Source organism: Callorhinchus milii, unplaced genomic scaffold (assembly GCF_018977255.1).
Source record: "Callorhinchus milii isolate IMCB2004 unplaced genomic scaffold, IMCB_Cmil_1.0 Scaffold12, whole genome shotgun sequence".
Lineage (NCBI taxonomy): Eukaryota > Metazoa > Chordata > Chondrichthyes > Chimaeriformes > Callorhinchidae > Callorhinchus > Callorhinchus milii.
Genome location: NW_024704753.1, coordinates 14883876 through 14904872, shown reverse-complemented (window position 1 = coordinate 14904872; position 20997 = coordinate 14883876). Strand labels below are relative to the sequence as shown.

The following is a 20997-nucleotide window of genomic DNA, read 5'->3' as shown; positions in this document are numbered from 1 at the left end:
TCACCTTCCACAAGGTGACCAAAAAGTTGTGAAGCTACCTTATTAGCTAAAAAAATCAGCATTTCTTTAAGACTTATTAGACATTGGAATGGTATCATGACTTTTTTGTTACACTGTAAATGGCTTAACCTGCAAATTAGATCTGAGACTATGGCCATCTCTCAATGGGTTACAATAATAAATAATCCTTGCATTTGATATAGCGCCTTATCATGTCTTATCACGTCTCGAAGCATTTCACAGAACATACTGTTAAGTGAATTGACTGTGTATTTTGTGGGTTTCCATCTCCCAATTATTCCTAAAAATGTATGTGCTGTACTGTTTGGGAATGGTGGGTTTGTCTTATTGACTGTTGAGTTCCTGTGCGGATAGTAAAGCAGCATCGGCTGTGATGAGCCAAATAAATATTTAGGAAAGGTTTTTAATAAAGCTGGTAATTACATGGTTGCATTGTGTATGTAGAACATCATATACCCATGAGTATATTACTTAGAAAATAAATAATACTTTAAAACGCATTACACATTCTGGGGGTTAACAAGACATGAGTCTATGAGAGCCGAGCTTGAACGATTAACCCAACCCCCAGGAGTATCTTCGAGCCTTGAACGTATTCACAAACATTTATTGTTACAGAATAAATTCCTGAGACTTTCTGTTGGAATTTTACTAACAGTGTATTGCTTCTATTTGCACCATTATGATTTTCCTGAAAAGGTACAAGAAACTATTTTACTGGCATGTGTATCATTGCTTTCATACATTACTGGCACGGGTGGCATAGCAGGTTAGAATACTTTACTTTTACTCCTGGGACATAGCTTTGATTTCAACCTGGGCTGACGGATCACTGTCTCCTCACTCTGGCCATAAGCGTCCCATGAGAAAGCAGCTTGGAGCAGTATCAACATTGTTTCCTGATAAATGTAAACTAACAGAACAAGATTGCTTGTAATTTGGCGCTAAATTGAGTTTGAGGTAGCCTGAGGCTGCTGCTACGAGTATCCTGTCTTATTTACATTGTGGGCGGAATCCAAAGCAGTGGCAGCAATCTAAAAACTGGATGTGGGAATTTGAGGCATGGAGTTTCCAAATCATGAGTGGTGGTTTCTTGTTCTGGTTGCCGGCTTCTGTAATCACTGGGAAAGCTCCTTGCAGGTCAGGAATGAAAGGGAAACACATACTGCCTAATACGAATGGCTGTCAACTGACTCACGCCCTGATCCACCTGGCAGCTTCCGTGCCTGCTGTGCCCACTGAATAAAGATACTCACTGGTGCTATTAACTGATGTAGATTGAGGTACTTTCAGTTTAGAATGGGTTTCATATCTTTAGGAGAGGCCACTTATTAGACACAGAATTCGTCTAGTTTAACTGCTGTACAGATCCTGTACTTCATTGCATAACAGGGTACAAGAACAGTTTGTTTATTATTTTGATAAGTCCCAAGATGACACTTGAAACACATTCCATGGGTTCTTTGCTCAAAACAGTAACCAATTTAGTGCTTAGATAAGTTGTTTCAACTCCAAGTTAATCAAACTGCATCAGCTGATCTATTAAAAGAAAAGGAAAAGCTGAGATATCTCAATGCAAAGAACTCCCTCTATTGTGCAATTATATAAAAAAGGGCCACTTAATAGGAAAGACCTTCAATATAGTAATTACCCTCCCCTCCTGTGGAGACTCTCCAATTGATTCTTCAGTTGCATCCAAAGACCCCTCTGCTGACTTACATGACCAGTGGTGCATGTGTTTCATTTTGCAGCATTCTACCACAGTTACAACAATGTTGGAGGAATAGGTTCCATGCAAAAAGAGTAGAGGGAGAAAGTTGAGGCGGTTGGAGGAGGCCTCTGTTCTTACAGACCTCTGTTCTGAAAACCTGGGTAGTCAGACTCTGACAGCGATCAACCAAATGGTTAAACGGAGCTTTGTTTCCTTGACATCTTAAAATGCCTGTGCAGTAAAAAAAATATAACATATATTAAAGATCATCATGATATTTTGATGCAACATTGCAGAGAGACATTGAAAATGTCCAGGTTTATCAGCACTGTATCTGAGTTTTCCGTTTTGCACTATCTTCTGTGTATGCCAGAGGCCATTGGAAAACTACTTACCAACATATTTGGGAACTTAGGAAAATGAAAACAGGGCATTCAGTCCATCAAGCCTGTTCCACCAGTTTATTCGATCTTGGGATTTTTAAAAATACCAATGCTCTATTCTTTTGCGATACTTCTTAATATCTGTACTTCCTAGGTATCTCTCTATCTTCAAAAACATCTCCATTTAATCCGCCTCTGCAGATTTCCGGTACTGAGCATTCGGTATCTTCACAGCCCTTTGTGTGAAGAAATGCTTCCTGATTTCAGTTCTAATCTCTTAGACACCCTTCCAAGGCTAATGTATCATTCCTAAGAGTGGGTGCCAGAACTGAACCTGTACTCAAAACTAGGTCTGATACGCACTCTTATATAACTGCTGACCTGCACTTTTTTGGGGGGAATTGAGTAAATGGATTGCGTCCCTCTTGAGATGGAGAGAGTCTGTACCCCATTCCAGAGACATTACAATTTCCATCATAGGTGACATGCATGTGTGGAACTTTGTCTGGTTTGTATTCTCATAAACATAGCTACGGGTTTCTGCGTGTATCAGACATGCAGCTGACCCAAAACATCTGGAGCAGCATCTCTTTACTTTGAATTCTGGACCCCTTGTCATAAAGGCCAGCATCTTATTTGTCTTACTAACTGCTTTCTGTGAATCAGCAAATCTCTCAACATTGTACAAATCCAAGATGTGAGATTTTTTTCTCAGTTCTGAGTTCACCACATACTCAAGGCATCAGCTTGAGTAGGAAACAACAACATATTTACATACATTTCACGTCGGGAGGACGTCCCAAGTCCAAGTCTGGATAGTCCAAGGTTTGTACCTGAACTAGGGATGGGAGAGGAGGGGGGAAAGTTGCGGTCAAAGAGGAAAATCTTGAGGAGGACCTTGGGGCAAGGGAAGGGTTGAAATGTCGGGACACAGGCAGGGATGGAAACAGAAACATAGTTAAACGCAGAACACCATGCCTTATCAGGCTGGAGATGTGAAATCTTGCTTTCCTTTTGCCACATTTGTTTTACTGTTCCGACTGGTACAGTCGCCTCTGAATCACTTTATCAGATATTGTCAGCTATTTATCAGTTATTTCTCTTTCCAACCGTGGAGCAGTATGTTCAGCCAATCACCAGAGGTAATCTTGCTCTCAATTGCCTTATTTTTATTTTAGTAGCTGGTGCAAAGTCCTTCCAAAAGCAGTAAGCTTTTAGTGTTGAAAATGTACTCTCGTGGCTTTTCAATACAACCATTCATGTTTGAATTCCTCTGAGCACTTAAAAAATACCTCTGATGGTGATCAGGTGAAGAGCAGCTCTCTGTGTTTGAGTGCACTTGCCTGTGTTTGTGAACCGCCATCTGTGGATGCTGGTTTTGTAACATGAGAAAGATAACAGCAAGCGACGAAACTATGGTTCCCGTTTGAATAACTGTGAAAATACCTAATTTATCAGTTCAGTGTAAAAGTGGCAAAAATAGAGTTTTCTCTTTTATTTCCTATTCCTCCCTTTGTCTTCCTCCTTTGTTTTTGCTCCCTACATTTGTATTTCTTTCTTTCTCCGCTTTGTTTAGGTTTCCTCGTGTTTGTAGGGATATTTCTCTCTTTATCTGCCTGTCTGGGATTTTCACATGCCAGAATCATATTTTTTTCTCTCTGTATTAGATCTGCAGGCCCCTCAGTTTAATAGAGCCACTTTAGTTCAGTGCATAAGGGATTGCTCCACCACCATATTGTTATTGTCCAGTGAGAGAAGTGGAAATGCACTGGATTGCGAAACTGAGACTGCCTGGTTTAGTACACAGCATGACAATTCTGAGTGCAAGCAGAGCAATAAATAGATGTACAGTGCCACATATTATCAGTAAGGTGTTTTCAGTACTACTCGACACGCTTGGGAAAAAAGCAGGCCCTCCGCATTCTTAAGATTGCACAGCAGAGGTGAAAGATTTAAATCTCAACCTGGCACTTCCACCGAATGTATTGTGTTGGAAGGCAGAACTCCTAAATGAATTGAATGTTATTTATGCAGACCATGCACATTTAAGTGTACCCAACGGTACAACCCTTATTGATTTCCAACTGCTGTAGAAAATGTGAATAGGAAATCAAGATTTGTGGATGACTTGCCATTCTCCTATAGGGAAGGCAGTAATGTTAGATAAGAAAGATCCAGTCATTCATGCAGCAAACTAGAATGTCCTTCAAGCCTTTTTGACTACCCTCTGTCCGATACTTTTGTCATGTCCAATTATATCTATCCATCTGCTGTGTAATTTTTGTCTCTGTGTTATTACACTGTGCCACTGCCCATAAGTGAACTGCTTGTCAATTGACTCCACCGTCTTGCTTTCAAGTTGGCTCAATGGCTGCACAATAAAATCTCTTCAGAGTCTGTTAACTACCAGTATGCTTCACTTACCAAAAGAGAACTGAAGATTCAAATGATATTAGAATATTAGAAAGGACGTATGTCCTATCGAACTGACTGGTTTGTCTTTTCCTGTCTGTATAAGCACTATATATTTTTTACATCAGTGGTTCAGAAATGCTGCATGCAAATTTGCCGTGTTATAGACTACATTAAAGCACTTGGGATGAGTGTTTGGGTACATTGTAAGTTCACGTTTGAGTCTCTGAAATTGATGGTCTGAATTGGAACGCCTTTTAAAATGTGCCAGTGCATGGGCGGGATGGAACCTGTATTTGGTATAGCCTCTCATCACATCAGACATCTCAAAGCACTTCACACATTGCTTGACACAGTGTTTCATGAAATGAATTATGTTTAGTGACTGTTATGTAGGCAAAAATAGTGGCTCATCTGTTCCAGCAATGCTTCACAAATAGCAATGAGATGACTTATCACATAATCAGTTTTTTTTAAAAGAACATTTCAGATAGAGCAAGAACATTGATGAGAACACCACAAGAACTCCCTACTGTTTGACATAGTACCCTGTGATCTTTAACAGATAGCATGAAAGACTAAGGCATTTCAATATGATAAAATGCCATACCTTTGAATGCAATGTTTGAGTTTTTTATGTATGTGTGTGAGACAGTGTGTGGACTTGTGAAAAGGGAAATGTTAAAGTGCAATCACGAAAAAAAGAAATTATCAATTTTATCGAACAACTATAAGTAGATTTCAGTGGTTCTTTTTCTTGTAATCTGACCATTCAAAGGTCTTATAATTTTAAAAATTGTCAATGATTGTTTGCTTTGGCATTTTTTCCTAAACCTAGCGTAATCTTCCTAATGATTTACACTAGCAAGAACTTGCACAAATTTCATTTCTGTTGAAACCAAAAACATCCCAAGGTTTCATGGGGAGATGACTAACAGAATTAAATCTGCTTATTGCTGTTGATTAAGGTCTTAATCCTCCACATAGGAGATCTTTCTATGTTGTCTTGTCAGTCGCCCGCACACAATATTAAATTGAGCCTTTCTAAGTGGACGCTATATTCTGCTAATATCAAGATAAACATTATCATTATGGGATTCACAGGGTCAGAGGGTTAGAGGAGATTGTTTCTTGTCAGTTAATTGTATAAAACAACATTGTGCTTCAGCTTTTAGAGGAGAGAATTTAAATTGCACTCAAGCACAAAGGGCTCCAGTTTATCTTACGGTCAGATAGCAGCTTTTAAAATAACATTTTAATGGAATATCTGTTTTGAAAACCCATTACTAATCTTCAATAAATGTCGGCATCTCTCCGAGCCAATCTCTCATCCTTTTTTGAGTTGAAAAATCTTTTGAAGCTGTGCAAATCTATCAGAAACAATCTACACAAATTAAGTATTAAAATGTCAAGGTTTTGTGTGGGTGATGTGGTGTTAATGAGGAGACCTAAGGGCACTTTTGGACAGTTTGAAAAGTATACTTTGATCTGGCTACAATATAGTTTTTGGGTGTTATGATTTTACAGTATGCTTTCGGGGTTAACTCTCCATATTATGACTAAAGGGGGGAGATGATCGACCCATGAAACCCTGGTTGACCAAGAAAGAGCTAGGCCAGGGTGACTGCATTATTATAAGGATACAGAAAATCTAGTCCAGGGTAGGATTTATTCTGATCTTCAAGTAGATCACCACAGAAAGCTTTCTGTCAATCCTGCACTAAACTGCCTGCTCACTGGACTTCCCAACTCTTCCCTCCACAAGCTGCAGATTATTCAACTCTGCAACTCGTGTCCTCTCCTGCACCAGGCTCCGGGAACCTATCACCCTGTTCTTGCCTGGCTTCACTGGCTCCCCATTCCTCAGAGAATCAAGTACAAAAACCTTCTTCCTACCTTCAAGGCCTTCCATGGTCTTGCTCGCCCCTATCACTCTGACCTCATAATCCCATATCCGCCTGTCTGCTCCCTCTGCTTCAGGTCTCTCAGACTTCCCGCCCCACCATTGGCAATCGGGTATTCAGCACTCTGGAACCCTATCCCGCAATTCCTTTGCCTCACCAACTCTTGCCTCCTTCAAGTCCCGTCTGAAGACCTTCCTCTTCAATCGTGCCTTTGGCCATCCTCCCACCCCCACCACCCCTACCCTCCTCTTCTGACCCCAACTCCCAGCTCGAGTCCCAAATCCCTGATTGTGCAGTGCCCTGGGGTGCGTTTCCAATGTGAAGGGCGCTATACAAGTGCAATTTATTGTTGTAAATCATGCTGCATTTACTGGCTTCAAATAGGGAACATGACAGAACCAATGCTTAAATACAAATGCTTGAATTGGATGTGAGAGTTTTAAAAGTTGCTTGAGCTGTTACGCCCAACATTTTAATAATATTTTTAAATTTCTTGTCTGAAAATTCTTGGGCTGCTTGAGAGCTTTTTTTGGTCAGTCAGATGTCTGACATGTGCAAAAACCATCACCATATTTAAAAGTATCCAAACGAAACTGAGTTCCATGCATCCAACAACAACAACTTGGATTTATATAGCGCCCTCCACGCCGGACGGCGTCTCAGAGCGCTTCACAGTAACGGATCCCAGGGCCGAGCCAGGGGGAGGGGGAGGAAGGTGACCAAAGGCGCGGTCGAAAAGAAAGGTCTTCAGCAGAAACCTGAAAATAGGAAGAGAGGGAGCGAGGCGAAGGGAGTGAGGAAGGGAGTTCCAGAGCCTCGGGGCATAGTGGCTGAAGGCACGGCCGCCGAGGGTGGAGCGGAGGACTCGGGGGACAAGGAGGAAGCCAGATCCGGAGGAACGAAGGCAACGGAGACTGTTTTGAGGAGAGAGGAGGTCAGAGAGGTCAGGGGTGCAGAGGAGTGGAAAGATTTGAAGACAGGGGTGAGGATCTTGAAGTTGATCCTCTCTGGGACAGGCAGCCAGTGCAGTGTGGGAAGGACTGGGATAATCGGGGAGTGGAGTTTGGAGCAAATTTCCCACTTACGCTTGGAAATTCCCGAGATATTTATTGGAATGGAATGTTTATGTACTCTCTCCCTGGAAGGATGCATCCTGCTTACCTCATTCTGGAGAGTATAAGGCAGGTTAGCAGGTGCCAAGGCAGCAAATTGCACATTATGACAGTATTTGAGGAATGACTACAGTTCCTATTCATTGTGTCAAGTTGGTGGCACTGCTGAGACCGAGCATTTTTGAGTTAGCTCCACTTCTCTAGGAACGCATACATTACTTAAGGAGTAGGCTAGATGGGCGTGTTACAACAATTTCTGCTCAATTTGACAATGTACGTGTTCAGTGAACATGAACATGATTAGTGTAGGATACAATCCAGAACACATTCCAGCAACAGAGTAAACATTGGATTTGCTAATTCTGCCACCTGTTTGTCATACCAAAGTTGGTCATCATTTTCAAATAGGGAAAATTCTATACCCGGTAAATAGATGTCTACTCTCATTTGTGTCAATGTAGGTGAATGTGTTTAATACCAATGAATGATGTGGTGGAGATAGTTAAACAACATGTGCCATAATTACCATGGGTGTAACTTTTTAGTTCAACTTATGCCCAAATAAACTTTGACTCTGTTACCAGGAGCTGAAAGTTTCCAACCAAGGTTCTGAAAACGCAGAGCACTTCTGTTAATGCATTCTTCTAAATATAGACTATTATGTGCTTGCAGGCACGTCTTACCAAGTGAACTTCTGTGACTGAAAGATGCACTGTACTGAACACGGATGTTTCATAGCAAAACTCTACCGTATGATCTATTCCTCATTGTTGTCTTGTACATACCTGAGGCATGAATGGAGTACAGCGATGAGGAAAAAAAAGTTTTAAATTGTTTTCTGTCTGCTATTAGACATTTTCTCTGTGCCTTGGCAGTGACTATAAGATTTAAATGACGTTGTATACAGAATATTTACCCGTCTGATGCATTATAAGACTCAGAAATGCTTGTGCAAAAAAGGAGTGTATTTCTATGCGAGTTGAAACTGCTTGCTATTTATGGTAGCTGCTAATGCTACTGTATTTATGCTGCTGAGAGGAAAGGAATTTTTTGCTTCATGTTCTACATCACTTAGAATTAGATACCCCAACGTCTGATTTTGGTATTCTATGCATTACACGAAAATCTACTTTCTGCTGTAATATTCTTAAAGATTTAGTCGCATGATTAGCTGTTTAATAACATTACAAAACAATCTGTGAAAGTTCTCAATGGAAAGCTTTCAACAAACTGGATGGCACTGAGCCCAGTGTAATTTACACTTGCTGCATTTATACACCTGGATATGAAATTCCCTGGTCCTGACCTACAGCAAACTCCTGATAACTTGCCCCTGGCTTAACCTGTCAGTGCCACTTGAGTCAGGCTGTCCAACATTTGGGCTGCTGCAGGCTAGAATCCCTAGTTGAGATATATCCTCGGGCCATATAAGCAATATTTTTCCCTTCCAGAAACATGACAACATTCACACAGTGCCTTTTTCATGTTGAAAGGCTACCTCAAAGCGCTCGACACTGCGAGCTGGGCACCTGAGCTGGGGGTGGGAGCGGAGGGAGGTGGGATGGGGAAAAGATGACCGAAAACGTGGTCAAAGAGCTTTGAAAGAGGGGAGGGAGCGTGTGGGAGAGACTCTAGGAATGGACCTCCAGAGAGGGAGGCAAAATGGGGCAGACAGGGTGGGGGGACATGAAGAAACCCGGTGTTTGCTAGGCAAAGGGAAAGGCCGGGTCGGGACGTCTCAGAGGTGAGAAGTGGAGGGGGAGAGGGTTGAACCAAGGAGTTTCTCACTGGGGGAAGAGGGAACTTGCTGTGAGGAAACTGCATGGCACTTGGGGTCGCTCCTCAGTTCCCCCCGCGGCAGCTGAGGGAGGCTCCGATTGTCTGTCCTGACAGTGCTCCACGAAGGAGCACCATTGAGAATCTTGCTGTTTTAGCTCATGTCAGCAGAGGGGAAGTCAACATGAAAAACATCTTGAATTGGCTTCATCCTTCTTTTCCTGCCCTTGATGATGACCTCTGTTAATCCTAAAGTACATGGAGTATAACTCCATTGAAAGAATGAAATAAATTCTGAAAAGGTAGGTCATCTATCTTAATAAAGCAACAGCTTGCAACAGAAATTTACTGTGAAATATTGAAAGTGCTTGAAACAGGAACTTAAAGTCAAGAAGGCCAAGAGAAAAACAGTTGATGCTTACTGCGGCTCGTATTCCGAGACACGATAGTTAATTGACAATGACCTTTGAGCTCAAAGGAACGTCACAATTCATTTAACATCGAGAACTGGAGTCAAAAGCATTGAGAAATCAATTTAAAAAAAAAGTTGAAAACTGTTAGAAGATCTAAAAAGTACCTTGGGGAAAAATCCTGGCAGAATTGTTCAGTCTGTTTATTTTAGCCTTCCAAGTATTAATTTGACGCGCAGAAATCAATGAGGTGCTTAATTTATACACCAGAGAAATGTTAGTGCATTGGTTGTCGCAGTAATAAAGTGAACCCCATTGGATCGAACACAGCTCCCTGCTATTTGATTAGCCATTATTTTTGACCATTTTTCTTCCTTTCCTCCCAGAATATAATCTTTGACAAATCTATGATTATTGATGATGGATTCCATACTACTATTCCATTGGAGTCCTGTAGCTCAGTGATTAGAACACTCGCTTTGCAAGTGAGACGCCTGGGTTCAATTCCAGGCAGGGCGAAACCAAGTTTCCTTACTCCGCACGCCTAATGATAATCCCTCCAAAACAAAACAATAATAAATTGGTCATTTTCAATCCACGACTATTTGTGGGGCACTGCTTTGCGCAATTGGCTGCTGCGTTTCGCCCACAAATATAAGGTCAATTCACTTTACAGTCTACTCTGCGAAGCGCTTTGAGACGCTGAAAGATGTGAAAAGCCCGATATCAAATGCAACGATTATTATTATTATTACTAATAAACTATTTTAACATAGGTAGAGAATTTATTTCTTGGTGGTCATCTGCCAGAATAAAAACTCCCACAAGATTATCACATCTGTCAAACAAATTAATCTTATCTCTGGGCCTATACAGTATTTACTTTCATTTAATTGTGCTACATAGGAAGGAGAAAATAATTTGAGCAATAGCTTTTGTTTAGTATAGTCTGTTGAAAGCTGGTGAACTTTCTATGAGTGAGTAACTAACCAAGAATGAAAGGAGAAAGGCAATTGTATTTTAAGATGGGGTTAGGGACACATGTAAAAGTGGGAGCAGGAAAAAGTCTGTGGGATGTTATTATTAGATATCAGTTGATTGATATTGTGGGCTGTGACACTGCCGATCCTGTGGTGACATCTCACCGTCCTTTGTGATGAATTACAGCAAAGGAATGCAGCATTACATTTTATGATCTTCTGTTGGGGGAAAGAAAACTAAATTCGGCATTCGCTAAAGGTGGCTTTCTCTACCTCTCTCCCCCCCCACCCACAAACACGCAATCCTCTTAACCTTCCAGGGCTGTAGAGCATTATAGTGCTACCTCAAAACACAACATAAGAATTAAGCCAATTTTATCACGTGTTAGTGGGCTTTACTAAAAGGTGGGGAGAGTATTGTTTCAACATGACAGTTGATTGCTTTTCATTTTGATCATTCAGTCTCATGAAATCAGTACAGGCTGATCAATGTTTAAAATGGAAATACTATCCCAGTTAGAAGTCCCATTATCCCTCTGGTTAGGGAGGTTTAAAGCTAAAGAAGACTCCTTTCAGGAAAAAATGTTTGGCAAGCAGCTATTTGTAATGCTTCTTTGTCATTCTTTATTTTTTGAGAGGATTGAGTGAAAGATTGTTCCTACAAAGATTGACAGCTTTTCTGGTAAAGTGGCATCTTCTTAGGATTGTCACTGGAACAGTTGAGGGTGAGGTAAGACAGTAATTCAGGTATTCATACAGAGAAACATGCAATGCTTTGCTACAAGTGGCTAATTAGGCTGAGATCATAATGTTTAAAAGGAAAGTGAACAAACATTTGAGGGACAATTCAATGGTATATATTCTCAAAATGTGGCTAATACAAAGAGTTAGAGGGTGAACTGGTATTAAATTGGTTAACTCCAGTGGAAGAACTGGTTTGGGCTTGATGAGTTGAATATTCTTTTCCTGCGTTGTGATTCTATCAGCAAAACAAAAAGCAAATTGTGAAATTTCGCAATGTTTGTGTGCTTGTGTTAAGTTTTGGATACAGGAAGTCAGAGAGTGAGTTTCTGTTTTCAGATATGCTACACCAGGACAAGAGATCATATGTTCAAGAGTTACAAATGACGACAGCAACAAAAAAATTACATTTATATAGCGCCTTTCACATTGGAAGGACGTCCCAAGGTACTGGACAATCAGTGTTTCTGAAGGTTAGGATGGACAGCACATGACAAACCATCTCAACACAGGCTAATTAGCTGGGGGCAACAAAAACAGAAGTTGCTGGGAACACTCAACAGGTCAGGCAGCATCTATGAAGAAAGTAAAGTGAGTCAACGTTTCGGGTCCACGACCCTTCATCATAACAGACAAACAATCAGTTCTAATGAAGGGTCATGGACCCGAAACGTTGACTCACTTATCATGATTTCCATACATGCTGCCTGACCTGCTGAGTGTTCCCAGCAACTTCTAGTTCTGTTTTCAGATTTCCAGCATCTGCAGTGTTTTTTATTTAATTAACTGGTGGAATGGATAACCAGGAAGGGTGTTTCAGACCAGGACACTAAACTCATTTTTAAAAAAACATTTAATAGAGTTTCTATCCTCACCTTTATTTCCTCATTAATGTGCATTGCACAGTTTACTTCACCTTATTATTCTTATGCGAAGCAGAGGATTTATTCACTTAGCGAAGTTGTGTCAAGTGTGTGACATTTTGGGAATGAAATTCCTTTTTGAAGTGATTTTGCCAGTGCTATGCTCATATATCATTGGAGAAGTTGAACATCATCAAAGTTATTATGCTGGAAGCAATATGAATTTTGCTCGCCTTTATTTTCAGTGATTACAGGATTGAACGACTGACAGTAAAAGAAAGCTCTGTGAGACTGCATAACCTGTTGTATAAGAATTGCAAGAACTATTGATTCTTACATTTCACTTAAAACTGGATGAAAGGCATCATTCGAGATAATGAATTTCTCATCTCGTCTGAGCTGAAGGTGGAATTCAGTTTGCCACTTTCTTAAAGATTTATTGCTTTGACTTGAATACTTAATCTGTAGTTCCTGCCTATGAAAGCAAGTCTACAAAGAATCCTCTTAGTACAGCAGTGCACATTTGAAATCTTTCTCCTTGGTTTTCATGAGCTGGGTTGAACTCCACAGGATCTGTACCTCAGTATCTCAGTAGCTACCAATAACTGTCATTTAAAATGGGAAATGCTTTCATTCAAGAAACAGTCTTTTGTTGCACGCCAGACTGGCAGACTGGTAGCACAGTAGTAGTAGCATCAGTATTCCAATACAACCCATTGTACCTTGGCAGCACCACAATGGCGTCATGTCCAATCTTTTCATAATTTAGAATGAAATGTATGTAAAATAAAAAATAAGTGACAGTGATATACAAATACAAAGTGAATCTCAAGATAATGTTGACAGCATACACCGGTTGAATCCTCCCAACTTTTCCTTGTCTGCCAGCAGTGGAAACATTTTGAATGGGGAGTTTTCTTGTCATTTCAATATTATGTATTAATTTACAGAGAATAATTCCACATGGAACACAAATAAATGACAAATTTACCCCTCAAATTCACTCAAAAGTCTGACTTGAAATTTCCTATAAAAAGGACAAAAGTATATCCCCATTTGATAATCTGTTGCCTCTTATATTACTGCCAAACTTGCTTTGTGACATTAGGCAGACTGTATTGAATTCTAACTTCCTGTGTAATTCACTGGAGTCAGGACCAGTTGATTGTGGTCCAAATTCCTTGTGTGTTCATTTAACCTTTCGTCCCACTGATAAAGTGAGGCTCATACGTGAAAAAAATGAGCTCAATAGGAGATAATAATAATAATAATAATCCTTGCATTTGATATAGCGCTTTTCATGTCTTCTAGACATCTCAAAGCGCTTCACAGAATAGACTGTAAAGTGAATTGACCTTATATTTGTGGGTGAAACGCAGCAGCCAATTGCGCACAGCAGTGTCCCACAGACAGTTAGGGATTGAAAATGACCAATTTATTATTGTTTTGTTTTGGAGGGATTATTAGGCTCTGTGTGGAGTAAGGAAACTTGCCCAAGGTTTCGCTCTGCCTGGAATTGAACCCAGATGTCTCGCTTGCAAGGCGAGTGCTCTAACCACTGAGCTACAGGACTCCAAATGGAGATATACATTTGCCCTTTTTATAGGAAATTGCAAGTTAGACTTTTGAGTGGAGGTAAGTGAACGTCTCTTGAGGAGATGTACCTAGCAAAGTCTGGCATGTTTGCAACCATCCAAGGTAATGACCAGTCTGGGAGGTTTTAGCTGGATATCTACAGTGAAGCATAGTGGTATTTTATAATGTACAGGTAAACTTTGCAAACGCCAGTGAAACGTTAAATATCAGTCGCAGTAGGACAGCAAGATTATCAAGTATTTCTATTATAATAGAAAAAGACAATGTTTTCGTTTAGCTAATGAAATGTTTAATATGCACTTGAATCTTATTTCCCAGTTAGCTCAAATTCCCCTTGATGTATTTAGCAGAATTGATAGTGTCTAGGATTGAATTCATGGTTCAGTCCAGTGTTTGAGTTACAAGTTGTTCATTAAAGAAAATGAATCCAGTTGCTGTACGTGAGGGTAACGCTACAAATACCAATCTGCTACATTTTTATAGTATTTTGCCTATTTTGAAACTGCTCGTTAATAGGCTTTCAGCTATCTTCTGAAACTATCCAAAAGCAAGTATAAAATCTGTCAAGAGCCATTTCTGTTAATGTCTGATCTCCAACTCACTGGAATTTTTTTCAAAAAAACTACCTGTTGGAGAATTTCTGGTTTTAATCGGGTTTTAATCATGGAATTGGTTAGTTCTCAAGCTTCTAGCCTTGACTTAGATGCTGTTGAATGTCTACTGGAACCTGGTCAGTTATCAGGGGAGCAGTTACATACAAGAGAGGATATGTCTGAGAAATGAGATTATAAGAATGAAGGTTTGATACCTGGTGATATTTTCTTCAAAACAAGAAGATAGGAAGGAGTACTTATATTCTAACATCTGCTTTGATACCTCGCATTGGAGAGAGGTAAAAATCATTCCGTATTTTCAGGGTCACCAAGACAAAGGGGCAGAGCTATCGCCAACTCTGCCACCTCGATTGAAATGAGCAGAATAGATTTGCACCCAAATTTTATTCAAGTTTTCTTACCCATCTGTGCATTCATCCAGAAAGGATGCAGTCTTTTTTGATGCAAATGTGCAAACTAATCACTGCAAAGCTCTGTGGGAACTGAGTACAGGAAAAAGTATAGCGTGGTTCAAAGACTGAGCTTGTGGTTTCTCAGCATTAATCGGTATATATAGACTGGCCCGTTTGCATCTTATTCCACTGAAAAGCAAATTCAGCAATGCATGCATTGAGTGTACATTAACCCGGTTATAAATGCCAGCACAGCACTAACTGAATTTACAGTTTAATATAAGTACAAGCAAGATGTTTTGAATTATTGAAAAAGTAAAATATTCTTTCAATATTTCATTAAATTGTGCATTTCTTAATTTCCCTTAAATTGTTTAATTCTGTTGATCTACAGTATTTTAAAGATGTGATGCAGTATATCGTATTGCTTGCAGCCCAGGTAACCAGTTAAGATTATGTGTGCCCAGCAGTAAATAGGGATTAAGTTGGACTCTGAAGTCAAATGTTCCAAATGTTTGTTTTGTTTCTGTTGTAGAAAGCTTAGGTATTCATTTCTGCTGTTACTGATCGTATTATAGGATTTCAGCATAACTTTACTGACCAGTGGAACCAACCCTGTGTTTAGTTGAACCCTTCAACATTTTAATTGACATCAGCCTCAGACCATATTGCCTCATTTTTCTATTTAGGAGCAATTGGGAGGAACCAAATGGGAAAGTATTCTATGTTGACTAATTGATACCTGGCAAATGTACCTATTAAAACATAGAGCTTAAGTACCTGTTGAGATCAACATGTAATTAAAAAGCCACTAGATGAGAGTTGGACAGTCTTAGTACTGGAGATGCTGGGCTGTCCAGGGCACTAATAATAAAGGAGTACTTTATTAAACCACAGGGCTGGAATTGTTGTAGAACGCTGGAAAACCAATCAATGCTATAATGCATTGCTAGTTACAATTGCAATGATTTTGTCCTTCTGGACTCTTCTGTCGGCTTAAGGATAAAGGCGTCACTGAGCCATTGACATTAAAGATTGTTATTTCAAATTTTGGTCTGTGCTGAGCTAGCTAATCCCAGCCGAGGCAGTAACAGCTGTGCTAAAATTGGCTTCAGCACCCGGGCCATATAGTTGGGGGAATTCAGGCAGGGGACCCATTGCTATCCAATGAGCGAGTGTGGACATTGTGTGAGAACAGGATAGAGCACAGCTGTGATGATTGAGTAACCTGACGCTTGCTGTCGAAAAATGTCTCCTTGCCTAATTAACCAATCGGCATACTTGACATGAATCACCAATGGAGTTCTGAAAACTTCATGGCTCATATCAGCAAAAACTTAAAAGATGATCATAATAAAATATTTAGGCAGTCATATTTAAAAATGTTTGTAATGCAGTATGGAGGAGCTAAACATCTTTTACCTTGTGTCTAAATTAAAGTTTCAATATCATCTAGACGTAGATGTAAGCATTAACATCTCCTCTTGAGTTGCTACTTTCTGACTATCGTCCCGATCCCCAAATAGTGGATTGAGCCGATTGATTGATGGCTGATCTCTGGTTTCATGTGCTTGAGCGAACGGTTGGTGGTGGGAGGAGGGCGGAGGAGACTGCAGACAAGAATGAGAAGTGTGTTTTTTTGCCAGCTAAAAGGTGAATCTTAAAGTGCAATTTTGCAGGTGGTAGTACATCCTACTCATTTACTGGGAGTCTTGAAACAGTTAGCAAGTGACATGTTTTATTTTCTGACGATTATCCATACAGACTTGCCAGTGGGAAGAGGTGATAAAGGAAGCCTTTTATCTTCCTGTGGTGGGTAGGTTTTACAGTTAATTGGAACTAAGCCCGGAAGCAGGGGCGCCAAGAGTCCTAGGGGTGCTGGCCTTTCCATCACACGCTGCTTGCCTTGCTAAACTTGTTCAGATTTTACAAGCAAGGCTGACAGTGGCTCGCTAGAACCAACATGTGCAGTGACATATATGACAAATGATTTTTAGCAGTGATGTGGCGCATGCCAGGTCAAGTGGAGAAAGCGACTCCAAACACAGCTCAGTGATTAGTCTGAAATGTACAGAGACATAAATGCTAGAAATGCTCAAAATCTTTAAGGGTTACAACAATTACTTCATGGGTGAACTGTGCTATATTACGTCTGCATAAAATGTGTTTAGAAAAGCAGCATGTTGCTGCAGTACCCAGTGAATCGATACTTGAACTGGCTGAAACAGAGGTAGTATTGATAATGTGAAGGTTAGCTGAAAATTGCAGTATAAATCAGGTTTGAGGTGCACCAAAATTGATTCCGACCCTAGAATGGAATCAGTGCTCTCGGCTCCAGTATAAATCCGGGTGCACTTCAGCTGATTCTAACAGAGCTTTAAACTTTTTTTAACCAAATAAATTGTTAAAAGTTCTTGGACTATTCCTAAGCTTTTTAGTGATGTTCGAGTCTTGTCACACTTCCAGCTCTTTAATAGCATTGTAATTCATTAACCAGAGGTAGATCCTGCATAGTGGAGTCCTGCCCAAGCACAGAGCTCTTCTCAGTTGCCAGCAGGTTAATTTGGAGGAGCCGAGTATAAATCATCCTTTTTGCTCCAAATCGCTGCACTGCGGGAAGCAATGTCAAATCATTGCAACAGTGTAAAAGGGCATCATGTCCAGTGAAACATGTTCAAGGAATGCTCCAGGAAGGGCAAACAAAATCATATTATTGAGTCTCCCCAGATGTTGTTCAAGTTGAAATCAAATTGAAAACTTTCCTGCCATTAATTTACAGTCACCAGCTACTGTCTTGCCACAGGAATCGCTGCAAAGGTCAGTGTCACAAAGATGTGATTTGTAATTGTGTTAACCAGGACAGTCACTGTCTTGTACATAACTCCTGATCTAGCACCACACTCACTCGAACACTCCTTTTATGATTCTTAGACCAATACCCAGCATGTCATCCGATTGCCAAAAATAGCTTCATATTCCAGTAAAAAGATAAATTGAATTGATCTGTATTTTTGGGGAGAGACTTGAGAACATTCACATTATTTGGAGGATTTTTGACCAGGATGCCAGGAGAGTCTCCCTTTTTTCAAATAGTACCATGAGATCTTTAAAGTCCACCTGAACAGGCAGACGGGACATTGGTCTAATAACTCATCCGATGGACCTCACCTCTGACAATACAAGCCCCCCCCCCCCCACCCAGTACTGCATTGGAATTTTCCTTGTGCATATAGCTCGATAAAAAAATGACAATATTAATGCCCGTATATTGTTTTAACCTTGAAATTCTTTTGGCTAAATCCCATTCTGGAAACACTGATAGATTTTCAAGTGCTCTTGTATATAATTGGTAATGCAAGTTCTGTTGAAGTTCATAGGTCTGTGGACTAGTAAAAAAAGCACATTTTAGATTCTCATTTCTAGTTGATACTTTTTGGTAAATGTTCAATTTGCTGATAGGCTTTGCCCTTCTTCTTAAACAGACCAAGAGCTTATCAAATGGACTCTACTTGGCTCTGTGTGCTTGTTTGAATAGTTGCTCAGTGCTATGACTTCTAATTAATGTCATTTTAAATTAAAAAAATCTGATTATATTAGACAGAAAAAAATGCTGCCCCCACAATCGACACTAGCTTGAGCAGTTGCCAGGTAATTGCCTTGTAGTCCAGCCTAGCATTTCATTTTCCTCAAATGAATAACATTTGCAGGAAATAATAACAGAAGATTAAATAAATTTAAAGAGGATTTGGTCTCCTGCATGGATTCAGCTACATTTTATTTATCTTTCATTCGAATGCTAGTATTAGACAAGTATCAAAATGAATAACACATTCCCAAAGTACTGATTCAAATAAGCTTTCATCATTATGAATAGGACTTTTTATTTAGTAACTTTCCTTTCCCCTGTTTTAAGCTTCAAACAATAATGTTCATCCTTCCACCAAAACAATTTGGACTTCTCACCAACATTTAGATACTGTCATTGTGAAAACAAAGCTATTTTCAAAGTTTGGTGATAGTAAGGAATATCAGGCAATTCGCTGCTTTTCTTGTCATTCAAGGTCCTATTTTAGCTCTTTTGTGTTCCTGTATTTTCAAATACACCATTAATATCCTCTTGGAGCTGAATTGTCAAGTGTCCTCATTAGGATTGACGGATTCTTATTTCTGGTCTGTAACCTGTAGTGTAACCTGTTTTGATGTGTGTCACTCTTAAAAAGAAATGTGACTCCATATGTTTAAATGGGTTTGCAATCTGTATTGCACCTGTGATCATAAATATCACTTACTCTGTCAGTTCAACATGTGGCAAATTCTTTTTTATATAACAAATTATCGTTTTTTTTGCACGTGCAGTCGTAGCTGTTTCAAACTTGACTTTTCACAGAGAGGGTATGATCAGAAGCCATCAGGTAATTTCCAACAGCACCCTCTTAAAGGAGTATATTATTCCTACTTATGAGAACTCTACAATGAAAGTAGATTATATCAGAATGGAGTTCTTGCAAGTCAGTGTGAGTAACTTTGGGTTTTCTTATTAAAGATTCCAGTCAGAAATAATAACAATAAAAGTAATAATATTTAATATAGAGCCTTAACACGTGATTTGATTTGATTTGAAATGTCACAAAGTACTTCACAGGAATTTTCTGCAGCAACATTTGTAAGTGAATTGTGAATATTAGGTCCCCACTAGATTGATACTGTGTCTTTGAGGCAATCACTGTCACTTCCAAAACAAGTTAATTTTACTTGGAATCCCTCCTGTATAAATTCTTTTGATTTCTCCATTTTAAATGTATCTTTGCCTCTCTGAACAGCTCTGGATATCCTCCTGGGGCATCAAATACCATTGTCTCTTCTTTGCTAAGCTAGCAGGAGGCACACCCATTCTGGGACAGATAGGATATCCTGTGATAGACACACTCCGACATATTATCTGTCCACCTGGCTGACAGCTGACAAATCTCATCACATGTGTTTGTCAGAAGAATGGAGTATCAGCCCCCGCAGGAATTCAGTTCCATGACCGGGCACTTACCTTCCAAGCTGAAAGGCTGACCGTGAGTCCATGAGGCGGAAAGTGTTTAAAGAGACAGATTTCAAGTTGCAGTTCAAAATACTGAAAAAATGTACTTCATAAAGTGCAATAGAATCGCTCCCCAACTTCTCCATATCACTGGGACAAATAGTAGAAAGATGAGACCTTGATGCGTACCTTGCAGTTTAAATTCAAAAGTTCCTTGAGTATCAAATACAAATTATCTGGATTCTTGCTTGATAGGATTCCGAATGCTGTAGTCTGTGAAGCTGGATAAGGAATTTATCGTCCGGCTCACAGACTATGGCGTTCGACTGGCAGTTTGTGAGTTATTAGTTTTTCCCTAAAGAAAAGCTAAACCATAAGTTCGCAAAATAGATTTTTCTTCTATCGTGGCTGGATATCGAAAGGTAAAGCAGAAATTAAAGGTAACTTTGAGGTTTCTTCAAATCAAACAAATTGGAATTAATGTTAACGACCCTTCAGCTTTTTCTGATTATTTGTTGTATTAATTTGGGAGGGGTTTTGCCAAAAATATTTAAAAGTCGCATAAAATTGACCAAACAGAGATTGTTGAATGTTAACAATGATTGACTTTTTAAAGAGGTTATGGTCTAGACTTCGAGCTTTATTCATCTGAAATGAGGTTGAAAAGATAGGATTTTTGTGCCTAGAATTTCAAAGTTGAGACTTTTGCTTCTTTTGCTTCTGTTTGCTTCTTTGCCAAAAAGCTAATGCTAAGGCCTGCTATAAGTGTCAGTAAGCATTAGATGTAATGTTCCATGGTAACATTTGCTGTTGCTGCTGATGATAGCTAATGTTGGCTCATGATATCAACTATCTGGAAAATCACATTTCTTTTACAAATGTAGTTTGAAAGCTGTGATTACATTTGTGCGGCCCATTAATGGAGACTAACTGGAAGAGGAATCTCCTCACTATTGCCAAGCTGCAGGCAGAATGACAGTGGCAGAGCTATGTACATTCTACTCAACTTAATTCTAATGTCCCTTTTAAGAATTTTTGCAAAACCCTGAAATG

General features: G+C 39.7%; 1 protein-coding gene across 1 annotated transcript in view; it reads left to right on the top strand.

The window, feature by feature from the left end:
• Nucleotides 1–20997, top strand: part of LOC103176662 (MICOS complex subunit mic25a) — a 125692-nt gene that overhangs the window by 93027 nt on the left and 11668 nt on the right. The window lies entirely within an intron of this gene.